General features: G+C 38.3%; 1 long non-coding RNA gene across 2 annotated transcripts in view; it reads left to right on the plus strand.

Moving 5' to 3' along the window:
* The window catches only part of LOC123384954, a 28,799-nt gene that overhangs the window by 5,590 nt on the left and 7,093 nt on the right, over positions 1-16,116 (plus strand). The window lies entirely within an intron of this gene.

Below are 16,116 nucleotides of genomic sequence, written 5' to 3' on the forward strand. Positions count from 1 at the left end.
TGTAGAAACCTTTTATCTTGATAAGGTCCCAGCATTTTTGTTTTTATTTCCAACTTGCCTCTGGAGACATGAAGTTGCTACAGCCAAGGTCAAAGAGGTTACTGCCTGTTTTCTCCCCTAGGATTTGGATGGTTTCCTGTCTCACATTTAGGTCTTTCATCCATTTTGAATTTATTTTTGTATATGGCATAAGAAAGTGGTCCAGTTTCATTCTTCTGCATGTTGCTGTCCAGTTTTCCCAGCACCATTTGTTAAAGAGACTGTCTTTGTTTCCATTGGATACTCTTCCTGCTTTGTGAAAGATTAGTTGGCCATACATTTGAGTCCATTTCTGGGTTCTCTTTTCTATTCCATTGATGTATGTGTCTATTTTTGTACCAGTACCATACTGTCCTGATGATTACAGTTTTGTAATACAGCTTGAAGTCTGGAATTGTGATGCCTTGGCTTTGGTTTTCTTTTTCAACATTATTTTGCCTATTTGGGGCCTTTTCTGGTCCCATACAAATTTTAGGATTGTTTTTTCTAGCTCTGTGAAGAATGCTGGTGTTATTTTGATAAGGTTTGCATTGCATGTGTAGATTGCTTTGGGTAGTATAGACATTTTAATAATATTTACTCTTCCAATCCATGAGCATGAAATGGTTTTCCATTTCTTTGTGTCTTCTTCAATTTCTTTCACAAACTTTCTATAGTTTTCAATGGACAGATAGTTTACCTCTTTGGTAAGGTTTATTCCTAGGTATCTTATGAGTTTGGCACAATTATAAATGGGATCAATCCCTTGATTTCTCTCTCTGCTGCTTCAGTCTTGGTGTATAGAAATGCAACCAATTTCTGTACATTGATTTTATATCCTACAACTTTGCTGAATTCACATATCAGCTCTAGTAGTTTTGGTGGAGTGTTTAGGGTTTGCCATGTAGAATATCATGTCATCTGCAAAGAGTAAAAGTTTTACTTCTTCTTTGCCGATTTGTATGAACTTTATTTCTTTTTGTTGTCTTATTGCTGAGGATAGGACTTCCAGTACTATGTTGAGCAACAGTAGTGAGAGTGGACATCCCTGTCTTATTCCTGACCTCAGGGGAAAAGCTGTCAGGTTTTCCCCATTGAGGATGATATTAGCTGTGGGCCTTTCATATATGGCCTTTATGATGTTGAGATATGTTCCTTCTATTCCTACTTTCTTGAGGGTTTTTATCAAGAAAGGATGCTATATTTTGCAAATGTGTTTTCTGCATCTATTGAAAGGGTCATTTGGTTCTTATCCATCCTTTTATTAATGTAGTATATCATGTTGTTTGATTTGAAAATATTGAACCAGCCCTGCAGCCCAGGAATAAATCCCATTTGATCATGGTGAGTAATTTTTTTAATGTACTATTGAATCAATTTACTAGTATCTTGTTGAGAATTTTTCCAGCCACGTTCATCAGGGATATTGGCCTGTAATTCTCCTTTTTAGTGGGGTCTGTGCTTGGTTTGGGAATCAAGGTAAAGCTGGCTTCATACAATGAGTTTGCAAGCTTTCCTTCCATTTCTATTTTTGGAACAGTTTGAGAAGAATAGGTATTAACTCTTCTTTAAATGTTTAGTAGAATTCCTCTGGGAAGCCATCCGGCCTAGGATTTTTGTTTGTTGGGAGATTTTTGATAACTGATTCAATTTATTTCCTGGTTATAGACCTGCTCAAATTTTCTATTTCTTCCTGTTTGAGTTTTGGTACTGTGTGAGTTTCTCAGAATTTGTCCATTTTTCCAGATTGCTCAGTTTGTTGGCATATAATTTTTCATAGTATTCTCTTACAATTATTTGTATTTCTGTGGTGTTGCTTGTGATCGCTCTTCTTTCATCTGTGATTTTATCTATTTGGGACCTCTCTCTTTTCTTTTTGATAAGTCTAGCTAGAGGTTAATCAATTTTGTTTATTCTTTCAAATAACCACCTTTTAGTTTCATTGATCTGTTCTACTAGCTTTTTTTGTTTCTGTATCATTTATTTCTCCTCTAACCTTTATTATTTACCTTCTTCTGCTGGCTTTTGGTTTTATTTGCTGCTCCTTTTCTTGCTCCTTTAGGTGTAAGATTAGGTTGTGTATTTGGGAACTTTCTTGTTTCTTGAGATAGACCTGAATTGCAATGCACATTCCTCTTAGGACTGCCTTTGCTGCATCCCAAAGGGTTTGGACTATCATGTGTTCATTTTCATTTGCTTCCATGTATATTTTTATTACTTCTTTAATTTCCTGGTTAACCTATTCATTCTTTAGTAGGATGTTCTTTAACCTCCATGTATTTTAGGGCTTTCTAAATTTTTTCTTATGGTTGATTTCAAGTTTCATAGTGTTGTGACCTGAAAATACGCATGATTTGATCTCAATCTTGCTCATCTCTGACCCAGTATGTGATCTATTCTGGAGAATGTTCCATGTGCACTTGAGAAGAATGTGTATTCTACTGCTTTAGGATGAAAAATTTTGAATATATCTGTTAAGTCCATCTCGTCCAGGGTGCCATTCAAAGCCATTGTTTCCGTGTTGATTTTCTGCTTAGATGATCTGTCTATTGTTGTAAGTAGGGCATTAAAATCTCCTACTATTATCAATGAGTTTGTGATTAGTTGATTTCTATATTTGGGTGTTTCCAAATTGGGGGCATAAGTATTTTTAATTGTTAGATCTTCTTAATGGGTAGAACCCTTAATTATGATATAATGCCCTTATTCATCTCTTGTTACAGTCTTTGTCCTAAAATCTAGTTTGTCTGATATCACTATGGCTACTCTGGATTTCTTTTGACCTCCATTAGCATGATAGATGGTTCCACCCCCTCAGTTTCAATCTGCAGGTGTCTTTAGATCTAAAATGAGCCTGTTGTAGGCAGCATATAAATGGGTCTTGTTTTTTAATCATTCTGATGCCCCTATGTCTTTTTTTATTGGAGAATTTAGTCCATTTACATTCAGAGTAATTATTGAAATATATAAATTTATTGCCACTGTGTTACCTGTAGAGTTGGTGTTTCTGGTGATGTTCTCTGGAATTTTATATTCTTGCAGGGCTGGTTTAGTGGTCACAAACTCCTTTACTGTTTGTTTGTCTGGGAAAGTCTTTACCTACCCTTCTATTCTGAATAGCAGCCTTGCTGGATAAAGTATTCTTGGCTGCATATTTTTCTCATTTAGCACATTGAATATTTCCTGCTACTCTATTCTGGCAGCCAAGTTTCAGTGGACAGGTCTGCTTCTAACCTTATGTGTCTACTCTTATAGATTAAGGACCTTTTGTCCCTAGCTGCTTTTATTTTTTTTAATATTTATTTATTTTTGAGAGAGAGACAGAGACAGAGACAGAGACAGAGACAGAGACAGAGACAGAATCTGAAGCAGAATCCAGGCTCTGAGCTGTCAGCACAAAGCCTGATGTGGGGGCTCAAACCCATGAACTGTGAGATCATGACCTGAGCTGAATCAAACACTTAATTGACTGAGCCAAACAGGCACCTCTCTCTAGCTGCTTTTAGAATTGTCTCTTTATCTTTGTATTTTGATTCACTATGATACGTCATGGTGTTGATCTGTTTTTGTTGATTTTGAGGGGAGTTCTCTGTGCCTCTTGGACTTGAATGCCTGTTTCCTTCCCCAGATTAGGGAAGTTCTCTAATTTGTTCAAATCAACCTTCTGCTCCTTTTTCCTGTACTTCTTCTGGGACTCCTATGATATAGATATTGTGTCATTTCATGGAACCACATAGTTCTCTAAGTCTCCCCTTGTGATATAGTAATTTTCTTTCCCTCTTTTTTCCAGATTCATTATTTTCCATAATTTTATCTTACCTATTCTTTCCTCTGCTTCTTTAATCCTCATTGTCATTGTGTCCAGTTTGTTTTGCATCACAGTTATAGCATTTTTTTTTATTTCATCTTGACTAGTTGTTAGGTCTTTGATCTCTGCACTAAGGGTTTCTCCGGTGTCTTCTATGTTTTTTCAAGCCCAGCTAATACTCTTATGACTGTTGTTCTAAATTCGTGTTCAGATATGTTGCTTATATCTGTTTAGAGCAAGTCCCTAGCTGTGATTTCTTCTTGACCCTTCTTTTGAGGGGAACTCCTCTGTCTTGTCATTTTGGCTACATTTCTGTCTTTTATGTGTTTTAAAAGCTTGTTATGTTTCTTGCACCTGAGAGTACTGCTATATTAAAAAGGGGTCATACACTGTCCAGGGCCTGGCACTTCAGGAAGTGTTTCTGGTGTATGCCCTGCGCACTCTGCTGTTGTGTTTTGCTGTTCTTTCCCACTGGTCAGTCCTCTGCAGCGCTCCTCTTTGCTTGGAGTAGTGGAGTATTTGGACCTTTACCTAGGTGTGCTTTGATTTGTTTGTTGATGTAACCTGGAAAAAAGGGGAAGGGGAAAAGCCTGATCCAAAAAAAAAGAGAGAGAGAGAGAAAAGGAAAGGGACAAAAAGAGAGAGAGAATCAAAAACTATAAAGCTGATTCCAAGGAAAAAGAAAGGGGAAAAAAAGAAAAAGAAGAAAGGAAAAACAAGAAAAAAGAAAAGAAAAAAAAAGCCTGATCCGAAAAAGGAGAACAGGAAATGAAAAAATGAATAAGAAACTATGAGCCTGATTCTGAAAGGAAGGAAGAGAGAGAGCGAGAGAGAGATAAAGGAAGGAAGAAAGAAAAGAAAGAGAAAGAAAGAAAGAAAGAAAGAAAGAAAGAAAGAAAGAAAGAAAGAAAGAAAGAAAGAGAGAGAAAGAGGGAGAGGAAGGAAGGAAGGAAGAAAAAAGAACTGTAGGTGCCAATTTGAAGCCCTGGACTTTCAGTGCACTTGGTGCATGAGGGGTATTGGCTATGCTAGTCTGGAGGAGAGGTCCACTGTTTTGGCTCAAAGTAAATAAGCAATTGCCAGGCATGAGGGGGCCGGGGGGGTCAGGGTTTGCTGTAAGTGAGTCCCATCTCCAGTGGGGGCAGCTGTGTTGCTCTCTGAAGTTCCACCCGTGTTGGTGTTGGGAGGGCGGAGGAAATGGCACCACCCCAATCTCTCATCCCCAGACCAGGGATCTTGCCCTCCCAGGTGTTCAGGCAGCCCTCACAGAATAGCAAGGTTAGTCAGCTCTCCCTGTGCCACAATTCCTGCATTTTCTCTTTGGGGCACAGTTATGATTCAAAACCCAAAGTCTTAAAGGACCCTGCACTGCACAGATTTGCTCCCGTCCTCCTGAGCAACGCATCTCCACAATGTGTAAAGTCCTCTGTCCCTGAAAAACAGTCCCACACATGCATAGTGCACAGAATCTATGGTGTAGCATTACTAAAAGCAGCAAAGTTTATATTCCCTCTGGATGCACCTCTGTCCTCTGCCAATGAAAGACCTTTGACTGGAAACTGCAAGGTCTTTTGTCCTTGGGGAGGCAATAAGCCTTCTTCCAAAACTACTCTAGGAAGGGGACTCTTTTCTCCTAGGGCAGCCCAGAGATTGCTACACCATACTATGTACTCTGGAGCCAGGACCCCCTTCCCAGGAGTGCATACCACAGCTCTACTCCAGAGAAATTCATGCACTACCAAAACCTCAGAGTTTGACCTCCAAAGCCGTTTGCAAAAAAAAGAACTGGGACATTCAGTACTTTTCGCTCCCCAGTCCATGGTCCAGAGAGGTTCTCCTCTTGTGCTAATTCGATGCCGCACTTTCTCAGATGCAGAAAGGGTTCCCTTCCTTCTGCAGCACCACCATTTGTCTCTCCCCCAATTCACCTCTATGCCCCTTGCACCTGCCAAGCTGTCTCCCTCCATACCTGGAGATCCTTCTGCCACTCTGCAGATCAATTTCCTGGGTGTTCCAAGAGATCCGACCTCAATACAGCTGCGTTTGAGGGACAAGGAAAGCCCAGGGTCCCCCTACTTCTCTGCTACCTTAACATTTCTTTACAGTGTCCATATTATCAATGTCAAAAAAATGTTATAGCAAAGCAAAAGAATTTAACATTCTTAAATCAAGAAAACCTTCAAGGGGCACCTGGGTGGCTCAGTCAGTTCAGCGTCCGACTTCAGCTGGGGTCATGATCTCATGGTTGACTAGTTCGAGCCCTGTGTGGGGCTCCAGGCTGACAGCTGAGAGCCTGGAGCCTGCTTCAGATTCTGTGTCTCCCTCTCTCTCTGCCCCTCCCCCGCTCGTGCTCTGCCTCTGTCTCAAAAATAAACATTAAAAAAAAATTTTTTTAAGAAAATCTTCAAGATTGTTTAAATAAAACTTCTGTGGATTTTTGGTTTCTGCTGTTGTCAGTGACTTTTTTTTCCCCCCTCAGAGCTTCTCTTGCTGACTGCGCTGATTACTTCATGGTCATAACAATCACTGGGCTACATTTCTTAAGTGATTTTATCCTAAATATAGAATTCTCTAATAGGAGCTAAATCTTAGCATCAGCAGGAAATGACATGCTAAGTATATTCTCATGCCTCTAACCATCCCCAAAACTACCGGTCAAATAAATTCTACCAATTTACTCTAATTAAGGCTAAAAAGTGTCGTGTGTGCTTTAAATGTCAGTCAATTTTGAGGTAATTATACCTGAAGGCAGGAATCCATCAGGGTCCCTTTTTTTAGAATTAAATTCAGATGGGAAGTAAAGGAGTCAGGGGATATTTGCAGATAATTAGTTCCATTCCTATCTTTCTTGGCTGTTTATTGACAGTAAAAAGATAGGTGCATTTTTTGAAAGATACAGAAGGATGCTTTTGCTTTTCTCATCCCCATTCCATTTTTTCAACTTGGTCAATTTTATCGTGAATTTCTAAGAAACTGACATTTCAATCTGAAGAAAGAAAATGCAGCCTAAAAATAAAAATGAATCCTTACATTTGTAGGATGCTTCATAGTTCCCAAAATGCTTTACCATCTGATTTCATTCTCATACTCGTTCTTAATGTAACATCAGCTTCATCACAGATAGAGAAATGGAATATTAGAGATTGAAGGGGATCAGAATATGCCACCCCAAAATATGTCACTTTAGCAAAAGGGTTATTTTGAGCTGAAGACAATTAGGAAACAGCAAACACAGGAGAAACTCCCTACTGTCCTCCTTTCTTCCTAAAAGCAAGGTATAAGTTTGCCTTTGTGAAGCACAGGCCTCCTTCCTTTCTCCAATACCAGGAAGAGAATGACTCTGAATCACCAGAGATGGCTTTTATCACTAGAGATGGCACCCTTGAGTCCGTATAACTGATATTACTAAATAACCTTCATCTTGTATTAGTTTCTCCCGTATATTTACCTTCCCATAATTCACGACCTCTAGAAACCCAAATCCCTTCTTTTGTCTCACCACTTCTTCACATTTTACTGCCCTTTGTTTAATGGCATATAAGTTCTCAAACCTAACTACTTCTTTGGGTTTTCATTTCTTTTCTGTGAAGTTCTCATGAGCATGCAGAGTAAGTCTTTTCTACTATTAAACTGTCAGTTTAATGCACAGGCCATACTCACTAAACTTAAGAGGATAGAGGAAAAAAATGTTTTCCTCCCCTGCAAGATCAAAAAACCTTGCTATAAGACTATACCTCAACCAGAACTAAGCAAATTTACTACATGCAGAATTACTTTCTCCTCACATACCTATAGCAGACATCACTAATTCTTCAAGGCGTTCTTTCTTCCGCAGGCCAAACATTCCCAGAATCCTTCTCAACACAGTTTCCATGAAACAACTTTGCTATGCCTGTGCTACAACTTGCTAATAATGTCCATAGTATATTGACAGTTTTCTCTCTTTGCTCCAGGGAGAATCCTCCCTGACAACAGAAGTCTTTCTGAAGCTCTTTCTTTGAGAATCTTTATCCACATCACTTTGTTCTGAAGAATTTTCTGAAAAATTTTTTAAATGCTTCCTAAAATTCTGGTGATACCTCCTACAGTCTCTCACCAAGAATCTGTAATAAACCCTTTTCCACAGGATTGGCATGAAGCAAATTCCTGAGATCCTTCTCTTTGAAAAATTACCCTTTTCTCTTGGCTGACCATTCTTGGTGTTAGCCAGAGTACGTTCTCTTGACTTCTGGGGAAAGCTAATGTGTTCCAACAAAGATTCTACTTAGATAGATTCACCAGTAAACCAATCTCAATATCCACCTCTCAGCTGTCACACCAATCTCCTCGGTACAGAAAAATGTAACAACTGAGAAAAAAAAATGAATCAGAACTAGAAACTGCTGACATGGTCTCTTACTGCAAAAATTGTTTATCTTTAAATGAACTACATCAAAAGGTCAAATAAAGTTCATATAACTTTTCTAATCATTTTTTATATGTTCTGATTGGCCATCAGAATACAGCTTTTATCCAATGAGTCCAAATAAAGTTGGCCATTCACATTGCTGAAGTTTCTTCAGCATCAAGATTACATATGCAAAACAAAATTTAAGAAAATGAGGCAGTTGATTATTATTTTTTACTGATCAACATGTTCCAAAGAGCACACATAGAGTTTGCTGCAAGTTCCAGAAAAGGATTGTATTTTCAGTGTTACTGAAATACAGGGAAAAAATGATGGAGTAAAAGGGAGAGCAAATCACTACTCTTTTCTTCTTTTTAAAAGTATCTATCTAGGGTGCCTGGATGGCTTAGTCAGTTAAACGTCTGACTTTGGCTTGGGTCGTGATCTGGTGATTCTGGTGTTCGAGACCTGCATTGGGCTCTGTGCTGACAGCCAGAGCCTGGAGCCTGCTTCAGATTCTGTGTCTCTCCTTCTCTTTCTGCTCCCCCAAACCCCCCCACCCCCGCTTACACTCTATCTCTGCCTCAAAAAACAAACAAACAAAAAAATAGTAAAAAAAATGTTTAAGTACCTATCTAGGGCTTCATTCACTTAAGACCCTATCTCTGTTAGTCAATGATACAAGCAAATTTGTAATCAATTACTGGCTGATAATATGTCTTTGCCATATAAAATACATGTATTTTAATAGGTCATCAGCCAAAGCAGCAAGTTTTTCAAACACTAAGGAAAAAATGTAATATTGCAAAACAGTTTCAGCACCTCTAGAATCTTGTCCTGTGTGTGGGTCTATCTATCCTAAAATTAAAGACTTGCTAGAAGTTAAAATGTAGATCAATAATCAAATTCATGAAATATATTTATTCAGCTTTCTACTATGAAGGATAATTGAAGCCAAAAACAAAGATAAAAATAAGCAGTCATAATAAGACTACAAGTCCACCCATGTTTTCAATTTTCTAAAACAATGAGATTTTTATTTGGGTGGCTCAGTTGGTTAAGCATCTGACTCCTGATTTCAGCTCAGGTCATGATCTCGAGTTTGGTGAGTTCAAGCCCCACATCGGGCTCTGGGCTGACAAGTTCAGAGCCTGAAGACTGCTGCACATTCTGTGTTTCCAGCCCTCTCTGCCCCTCCCCCACTTACGCTTTGTCTCTCCCATGTCTCTCTCTCTCAAAAATAAACATTTAAAAACTTAAAAAAAAAAAAAAAAAGAAAAAGAAAGTAGAAACAGCAAAAATAGGTCTGATAAAATTAATATTACTTTACCTTAGGTTGGGTCAATCCTGTGATGCTAAAGAAAAAAATAATAAGAATACAAAATAGAATAAATAAAATAAAATAAAAATTCAAAAACATGCCTTTCTTTTCAGAAGCATTTAGTCATTTAAACATACATAAATCATTAATAAAGTCATGGTTTAGCTTAGAATGTATTTGTCACCTGATATCATAGGATTTCTAAAAGATTCTATAGGACCAACTAAATGTCCCTAAAAGGAGGCTGAATATTCAGAAGTGCTCAGGAGTTTGATTTTTAAAAATTTTTTTCATTATTTTTTAATGTATATTTTTGAGAAAGAGAGAGTGTCAGAGCATGAGCTGAGGAGGGGCAAAGAGAGAGGGAGACAGAGAATCCAAAGCAGGCTCCAGGCTCTGAGCTGTCAGCACAGAGCCCGATGCGGGGCTCAAACTCATGAACCATGAGATCATGACCTGAGCTAAAATCAAGAGTCAGAGGCTTAACCAACTGAGCCACTCAGGTGCCCCAATAGGAGATTGATTTTAATTTCAGGATTTTAAAACTTATTCGTATTTATTTATTTACCTATTTGGTCATAGAGTAGTACAAAAAGGTACATAGTAACAAAAAAAGGAGTCAATCACTGTAGATGTTTAAATTTTTAGGTACAACTGAAGAGTACACTTATAGAATCCAAAGAGAATGTATCTTGACCTTCATTTCTATGTATTATTAGTTTCTTCTTTTAAAAACTGGTCTTTTTTGATGTGGGAGTTGACCCTGAGTTGTGAGCCTCCAGTGTTTAAGCTTCCTTTTCTTCTTCACCTAAGGGTTAACTTAACTTTAACCCTAACTCTACCATCAATTGCTTACCAGAGGTGCAATAAATGTTTGTTATTCATGTTGGTAATGATGTAGATGATCCCAATAATCTAGACCAGGATTCAAAAAACCATCGTCCCAAATCCAGCCCACTGCCTGCTTTTGTAAAAAAAAAAAAAAAAAAAAAAAAAAAAAAAAAATTATTAGGGGCACCTGGGTGGCTCAATCGGTTAAGCGTCCAACTATTGATCTTGGCTCAGGTCATGATCTCATGGTTCATGAGATCAAGCTCTGTGTTGGGCTCTATGCTTGGGATTCTCTCTCTCTCTCTCTCTCTCTCTCTCTCTGTCTTTCCTCTTCCCCTCCCCCACTCACACTTGCTCACACACACACTCTCTCTCTCTCTCTCAAAATAAATAAACTTAAAAAAAATTATTGCAACACAGAACACCCATCCATTCGCATGCTGTTCATGGCTGCCTTCATGCTACAAGAGCAGAGTTGAATAGTTGGGACAGTAATCGTATGGCCCACAAGGCACAGCACATTTGCCCTCTGGTTCTTTATAGAAAAAGTTCAACAACTCTTGATCTAAAAGATCCCTTAGGAGTCATTATATAAGTGATCATTGTTTCTGACAGTTTTCATGTTTAAGAGGTCACAACATAAAAATTGTCTTCAGAATGTGGTGTTTTCTTATAAATCTGTAAGTCTCAGCTTCAGCCTCCCCCTTGTGTCTGAGGCCTTGATGATCTTTTTCTTATCTGCTTCCTCTCCATATCTGTGATGATTCCCAAAATAACAAGGACATATGCCACCATAGAATTTTCTTCCTTAGTAACTACAATATAAAGAATATCAGGAAAAGACAATGGTGAAAAGATTCTAATAATGCATTAGAAGTAAACGTTGGGGATCATAAGCAAGGTTTTATTCTCATTTTAGATGAGATACTTGACATAACCCATTAAGCATCCCTCTGTGACATGCCTAAAGGCCGTTTCTTTAAAAACTGAACTAATAAGGGGCGCCTGGGTGGCGCAGTCGGTTAAGCGTCCGACTTCAGCCAGGTCACGATCTCGCGGTCCGGGAGTTCGAGCCCCGCGTCAGGCTCTGGGCTGATGGCTCAGAGCCTGGAGCCTGTTTCCGATTCTGTGTCTCCCTCTCTCTCTGCCCCTCCCCCGTTCATGCTCTGTTTCTCTCTGTCCCAAAAATAAATAAACGTTGAAAAAAAATTAAAAAAAAAAGAAGTAACTTAAAAAAAAACTGAAATAATAAAATAAAAGAAAAAATATGATATATGATACCACCTATGATAAAAAAAAATTTTTTTAAAGCTTGCACCTCTGTCTTAACTAACATGTCTGGTCCAAATGAATGATAGTAGAATCAGAATAACACAAAATGACCAAAAATGGATTGCTTAGAATTTCAAAGTCAAATGCTAGACAAGGTAAAGGACAATGTACATTGGCTCACAAGAAATCTTATCCCTAATGCATAGCATTTTCCACATGATATTCTGGAGTTGAAAAAAAAAACAAAATATTGATTTTATGGGGTTAATAAATTCAATCCTCTGAACTTATCAGATGAAATGGAAAGCCAAACCATACAACAAGCTAGAGACAGACACTAAAATTCAGATCTTCTGACTCTAGTCAAAAATTCTCTTGGATTAATTTATCTCCGCCTCTTGGGTAGGTCAATAGGTAAGTGACTTGGTGAAAAAACTCAGAGGAAGCTTTGTTACATGTATTTCCTTTGTGGTGATGTAAGTTAAACCTGGGCCCCCAAGCAAAACTTTTAGAAAAAGTACCATCCCTCTTGATTAACTGCAGAAGAGCTGAAGAGTAAACAGCTGTGCAATGAGAAGTCCTCCCCCACCCACACCCCCCAGCTGGGGCTGACCTCACTAAGATGCAGGAACCGCTCCACCGGTAGCTCTGACCATCTGCCTTTGGAGAAACGTTGAGTTATTTTTTTTGGTTACTGCCACTGCCCCTCCTGTTCCCTAGAGTGCACAGTAAAGACCAGATGCCTTCTGTATAATGACTGTGGTCAGCTATAAATATAAGGAAAATGAACATGCACTATCTTGATGTCAAGCTAATTTTAGCTTAACAGTTTCATTTTAAGTGTGCCCAACCTAGACTGGGCACATCATAGCTCAGTCTGAGGAGTTTTAAAAATGGAAATTACAAAACCACAGTGCGGAACCAAAATTGTTCAGATGGTAGTAACAGTGATTGAGATGCTCTTGGTGATGTTGCCAAGAGGAGGCCTTTCAATGCACAGTGGCGAGTTCTTAAACCACATGGATAAATAGATTCGGTCATTGCTAAGAGGTGAACAATAGACCCTATGTTGTGGCTTTGGCTTTGTTGTAATGAATGTAAATAGTTTCTCACCATTCAGATGCGGACAATGCTCTATGTGTTATAGAACACATGCTGTGGGCAGGTGTGAAAAAGGTTTCTTACCAAGTTTTACGTACTGTCTTCTCAATATTGTACCTTCGCTTTTAACGGCAGCAGAGTGTCTTTGACTACTGTTTTCAATCCACAGAACAGCTACAGAATATGTCTGAAGATTCCAGCCTGTTATTTTTCTTCAAATCTGGGTTTCAATCTTGGTTAATGTTTGCCCAGAAATATGTAATTGCGGACTTCCTCCTCATAAACTCTTCCAGAGTGTCGGCTGCCAGGCTTGCATACTATTATTATCTCTTTGCCTTGGGGCTACCATAGGGTGTGCCCTCAGAGTCACAGGATAGATAACCTGCTCTCTGCCAGGAAGCCTGTATGGTTTGCAGCTGTAGCTAAGAAAAAACACAGCGTGTATGTTTCCAACAATGTATGTTTTTCTTCTCCTTTAATTAAAATGAAAATTAAACAAATTTTAACTGGTGCTTTATTAAAAATTCACACTTGCCTTTTTCTTATATTTTTTAGAAAACTCCTCATTTACTCCGTTTACATTAGTCCTTATGATTTGGATGTACCTGCTTGCTCTCACTCACCCAAGTTACCTTACTGGGCAATTTTTCTTTGTCCATCAAATGTCACTTCCCCTGGTAGGACCTCCCTGCTTACACACCTACCCCCACCCCAACATAAGCACACAGAGGCACAATTAGAGTTTATTGAAATCTTCTGGATGCTACTCTAGCACTTTGTTACATTCTGCTTACAAAATATCATGGTCTAGCTTCACTTTTATTTAGCTGTGCCCCTTCAATTTACTTCTTCGGCCAGACTGATGCTCTTACTGATCTCTGTATTCTGTTATCTCAGTCCTGGGATGAACTAAGTTGTTTTTTTTGTTGTTTTTTTTTTGTTTTTGTATTAAGATATAATTTACTACGTAAACGTCTTCCTTTTTAGTGTACAGTTCCATGAGTTTTGACAAATGCATAGGCACATAGCCACCACCACCATCAAGGTATAGAACGGTTCTGTTGCCCCAAATACTCCCTAGCCTCCACACCCCATGTAGTTAACCTGCCCCCCCTCCTCAGGCCCTGGAAACCACCATTTTCTGTTCCCGTATGTTCTGCATGTCATATAAATGAAACCACACACTTTGTAGCCTTTAGAGTATGGCTTCTTTCACTTAGCATAATACACTTGAGTTTCTTCCATGTTATTACTGTGGCAGTTCATTCCTTTTTATTGCTGAGTAGTACTGCATTTATGAATATACCAGTTTGTCTACCTGTCTGCCACTTAAGGGACATTGGTTTTTTTCTGGCTTGGGGCAATTGTGAATGAAGTGGCTATAGAGATTCACATTCAGGTTTCTGTGTGAACACACATTTTTATTTTATTCAGATAAATAACTAGAAATGGGATTGCTGGGTCATTCAGTTAGTGTCTGTGTAACTTTATAAGAAACTACTCGATTGCCAAAGTGGCCATTTCATTTCACATTCCCACCAGCTATGAATTCCAGTTTCTCCACATCCTCACCAACACTTGATATTGTCAGTTTTTTCTTTTTTTAACCATTTTAATAAGTATGTAGTGGCATCTCAATGTGGTTTTAATTTGCATTTCCCTAGAGACTACTAATGTTGATCATCTTTTTTTCTTTTTTTTTAATGTTTTATTAATCCTTGAAAGAGAGAGGCAGAGCATGGGGCAGACAGAGATGGAGACACAGAATCCAAAGCAGGCTCCAGGCTCTGAGCTGTCAGCACAGAGCCCAATGCGGGGCTCGATCTCACAAGCTGTGAGATATTACCTGAGCCACAGTCAGGCACTCAACCGACTGAGCTACCCAGGTGCCCTGAGCATCTTTTAATGTGTTTCTTTGCCATCTGTACATCTTTGGTGGAAAGTCTATTCAAATATTTAGTTCATGTTTCAACGGCTGTTTGGAGTTTTGAGAGTTATTTTTATACGAGTCTTTTCTCAAATATGTGAATTGCAAATATTTTCCCCTACTCTGTTTAATAAATACTCTTAATATTGAATTGAGCAGCACCTGCCTGGCTCAGTTGGTAAAGCATCTGACTCTTGATTTTGGCTCAGATCATGACCTCATAGCTCGGGAGATCAACCTTAGCATAGGGCTCTGGATTGACATCACAGAGCCTGCTTGGGATTCTCTGTCTCCCTCTCTCTTTGTCCCTCCCCCCCATTCATTCTCACTCGCTCGCTCGCTCTCTCTTTCTCTCTCTCAAAAATAGTAAAGAAACATTTAAGAAAATATATCCTTAATATTGAATTGAAAAATTTCAATGAGTTGAAATCCCAAATACAAAAAAGGATAACAGTTCTTTCAAAAAGAACTTATGAAATTTAAATCTACAAATGATATGGCTATATATATATCTTTACCTCTTCAGAGGCGTCAACAAGATACTTAGAATAATGTCATGAAAAAGTTGGTAGTAGTAAATCTAAATTTCTACTTGGGAACTATTTAAGTCAGCACACAGGGAGATGTGATATAAGGGATATGCACATTCCCCAAATAACAACAACAACAACAACAAATATATATATATATGTATATATACATATAATTGAAGTACTGTTTTCTTTGAAAGAAAACCATAATGGAAAATATACATGCATTTTTGTTGAGCAATCAGATATTATTCTTTCAAATAATTTCTATCATAGATATCAATAATTATTATAATAGATATATTTCTCTACTAAAATAAGTCTGATGGATAAACTACTCAGGACTGAAAACCTGCTCCTCATTCCCACTGCAATCAGTCTGTTAAAAAGCATGTTGGAGGATTATGCAGTCAACTTTTTGTGTGTAGACATGTATAAGAGATACTTTACTATGAGGGCTATGAACCTGACATTCCTAAGAGGATCTTCAGTTCTATAATCAAGTGTTCCATCGTTAATCCCTACTTGAAGGGAAGGTTTTACAGGAAGAAGGGGAAGTTTTATTGCTGTTTCTACAAATGAGGTATTCTTACACTGAGTGATCAAAAGACCCACATACGCCATAAAATGCTGCATTTTTCAGGCATATTTATTTTTAACCAATTAATAAGCACAGATTGTTTGCAAATATTATGGACATCACAGAAGAACTACTAGATATGGGAATGGAATTCCTTCTAGTTAAGGAGGCCAGAAAATATCACAGAATATGAGCAACAACAGTGTCGATTATTAGGTAAAGACCAAAGACAGAACAAGGGGAGTAGGTTGTTGAAAGGAAAGGAAGCTAGCAACCAAGACTCATTTCTACCTTTCAGACTAGCTGTTTCTCCTTGAACTATTAAAAAGTGCCACCAAATA

The sequence above is a fragment of the Felis catus genome, chromosome B1 (assembly GCF_018350175.1).
Source record: "Felis catus isolate Fca126 chromosome B1, F.catus_Fca126_mat1.0, whole genome shotgun sequence".
NCBI classification, from domain to species: domain Eukaryota; kingdom Metazoa; phylum Chordata; class Mammalia; order Carnivora; family Felidae; genus Felis; species Felis catus.